Source organism: Phoenix dactylifera, chromosome 7 (assembly GCF_051530095.1).
Source record: "Phoenix dactylifera cultivar Ajwa chromosome 7, Ajwa_hap1_PhDact_Kaust_v1.1, whole genome shotgun sequence".
Lineage (NCBI taxonomy): Eukaryota > Viridiplantae > Streptophyta > Magnoliopsida > Arecales > Arecaceae > Phoenix > Phoenix dactylifera.
This window is the reverse complement of record NC_143196.1, coordinates 17,422,855-17,426,137: the sequence shown is the minus strand read 5'-3', so window position 1 is coordinate 17,426,137 and position 3,283 is coordinate 17,422,855. Positions and strand designations below refer to the sequence as shown.

Sequence of the window (3,283 nt, the reverse complement as noted above, 5' to 3'; positions counted from 1 at the left end):
ATCTATTATAAAATATAGACATATAAGGAATCTTTAAAAAATATAATTATGAATAAGTTATTTATGTATATAACTAGTTTAGTTAGGTTAAGTCGGTTGGGTTGGGTTAATTATTTAATTACTTTTATCTTCTCACTATTGTAGTCTTCACATACCATATCATAGCCGCACAACAAGAGATTGGGCATAATTAGCATAATATACATTATTGGTTTGTCCCTAGTAAGCTTTGGGAGTCAATAGGCTAGTTAATAATCATGGCGATCAACATTTTGAAAGACATAGTGCTTGAAGGTTGGATAGCCACGCCTTTTAACGAAACAATGGCATACTTTGTATGGCTATAATGTGCAAGATTTTTCACCCCAGAATTTTTTTAAGGACTTGTGACGGTATGTATTTAGTCCCATATTATCTAAACATTAGGAAGAACTTGGATAAAATCTAAAGGAATACCTTCCGCTCAGTCTTTTTTAGATAAAATGATAAATCACTATAAAAGATACCAAAGGAGATCTGATTCGTGTACCATATGGACCAGGGGATACCATAGCAAGGCTCTTTTGGTGCTGAAGGTGGACCTTTCTTTAGAACAAAGGGTACAACCAGGATTAGATGAGCTTCATGACTAGAGGTAACTTTCCTCGTATGAAGAAAAATTATGGTGGGATCAAATGAAGCAAACCCGTTCCCACGGCCATCAAATGGAGTCTTTTATCTCCGTACCTATATTACCTCATCCTTACCCAGGCTACCACTCACAGTTAAGCTCTCTCTTTCTTAATTACGTTAGTCTATTTGTTGGTCGTTTTCTGGCTTCTTCTCTCCTTTACTTTCTCAGTCAAGACCTCATTCCATCCCATTGGATAACATTATTTTATCTATACAGTATCAACGAGCATCCGCTGCACAAAGTGGTGTCAGGAGTCTGCGAAGTCGAATCCGACTCCAAAGAGGCTTTCCACCGCCTATAGTTTAGTCTACCCTCATTTATTTATCATCTGCCAGGAAGACAGAAATGATAAGCTTAACACCGTACGGCCCCCGTGGGCCAACCAGCCACTCCAAGTCGCTGGTTGCGGCGGACCCCGCGCCCAATCAACGCTGCCCAGCTCTCCAACCGTCAAATCTCCGGGACTCTTTAACTTCTAACTAAACCCAGAGGCTCGTACTGCAACACCCCCGCGCTGCAACCCGTGAATGGTTCACTTCGAGACTGGATACTGCCCCTGAGGTCCAAGTGCATTGACTCGTTTGATGACCTTCACGTGGCGTGCAGCGGCTAAACCAAGCCCCTCGCGACGTCACCTTCATGCCCACGTCGCCTAAAAACTACAGCGCGTCAGAGCATCACGTGGACTTTCTCATGCATGCTTCCAACCCATCACCCACCTTAAATGGCTATATGACGTGGAAATGAGACCTGCCGTGTCAGTCCCATACACAGGATACAAGAATCATAAATTACCTAAACAGTGCAGATTATGTCTGATCAATGCAATGACAACCACCGGTTAGTCTATTAATTTGGATTATCAGTAATATTTTTTTTCGATTTCGGACAGCGTTTTCTTAATTATTTTTTTTTTAGAGGATAAAATTTTATGATGGTGTAGGTGGCTCAGTTTCAGGTCGCTGCTGGCAATGTCTAGCGATTTTATTAACAGAATCAGTGAACACCACCTATAAGGACACGAGTTTACCAGCAACTTGAATTGATCCCTTGAGTTGTGTGTGGGAGAGAGACCAAATTGGCAGGAGGACACATGGTATTGACTCATGGGGTAACAAATATGAGATGATGCTGCTATATTAAATGGTCATAAACATCTTAGGCTTGATGTCGCCCCCCTCAAAATAATAAAACCAGAACACAGAAGAGAAGGGAAGAATGATAAGCTTTATATAAACAACAAGATAACCATCCTAATCACAAGTTCTATACATGTAACGAGAACAAAACACAAGGAAAAGGCAGAGATTCTATCAATTTGAAGCACTTAAAAACATCGTTACTTCACAACCCACCTGGCCTCTGCTATTTTCTCTACCGCATTTCAACTCAACATATGGTTGGGATTCATATAACCAGAGTTCAGGAACCCTTGACCTGGCAGCTGATGCACCATTCCGAAGGCAGAGGACCACGAAACGGCCCCCATGCTCCGGCTGGCAGCCGCCTGCTCCAGTGACTGCACCTGGGTCTTCAAGAACTTGACATAGTGGATTGCCTCGTCCAGCATCGAAGCCGTGTCCATCTTCGTCCCACCGGGGACGAGCCGCTGCAGTATGCGAATCCTTTCACTGATCCGCTCTCTCCGAAGCCGCGCCGCCACGCTCTGGGGTTCCTTAGAGATCTTAACATTCCGCCGCTTGGGTGGCTTCACCGACTCCGGGTCGATGTGGATGGGCTGCATTGCGGCCATGCGGAATATCATTTCCCGCATCGCCGCCACGGAGCCAGGCTGGTGACAGAGGGAGGGGTCACCGAGCGATGATGGCCAAAGGTCAGTGTTCAGTGTGGGGTCGGAGGAGAAGATGGGTGCAATGAGTGGGTGGTGGGTGGTGGTACCAACGAAACGCATGGCTGCAGGTTGGGGACCAGCTACTATGGGAGAAGTTGGGGTGGTTGGAGAGTTGTTGAATTCAGGCGAGGGAACAGCAGGGAACTCGGTGGATGGTGGTACCTCCGAGAATTGAGCGAATTCCTCCATTTGGATCATCATGTTCATCCAATCCACTTGAGTCTCGGGGGAAGAATTACAGAAGTCTACGTCCATTGCCTGATCTATGAGAGATAGATAGATAGATAGAGAGATAAAGAGATAGAGAGATGAGGATGGGGGCCGGAATAGGAGAGTTGGTATCAGAAGAATTCTAAGAAGATGGACTAGGTGAGGGGATGATCAAAAAGGAAAAGAACAGTATATTTAGGCTTGCAGATTCGAAGGTTATCTATCTTTGGCCAGAGGACTACCAATCGACTTGGGGGCCTATATATAAGAACTAGGGGGGACATATATTGAGTAACATACGAAATTTCCTTCTTATCTTGCTATTTTTTTTGTTCTCCGGTTTGTCCATAACGTTCGCTATCAGAAAGATGTTGAGCTTTAATAATGCGGTATCCTTTCCGTTTTCTTTTACCTACCACTACTAGATTGTTGGTGAGGCAGAAATATAGTGAAAAATATAGTTTCATGAAAAGAGGTTTCCATTTTTAGCAAAAAAAAGAGGTTTCCCAATCCGAAGCTGGAAACGCGTAAAGAGAGGAGCAAAGGAC

General features: G+C 44.1%; 1 pseudogene; it reads right to left on the bottom strand.

Moving 5' to 3' along the window:
- Nucleotides 1–1,890: 1,890 nt before the first annotated feature.
- Nucleotides 1,891–3,027, bottom strand: LOC103698102 (transcription factor HEC2 pseudogene; annotated as a pseudogene).
- Nucleotides 3,028–3,283: the final 256 nt, after the last annotated feature.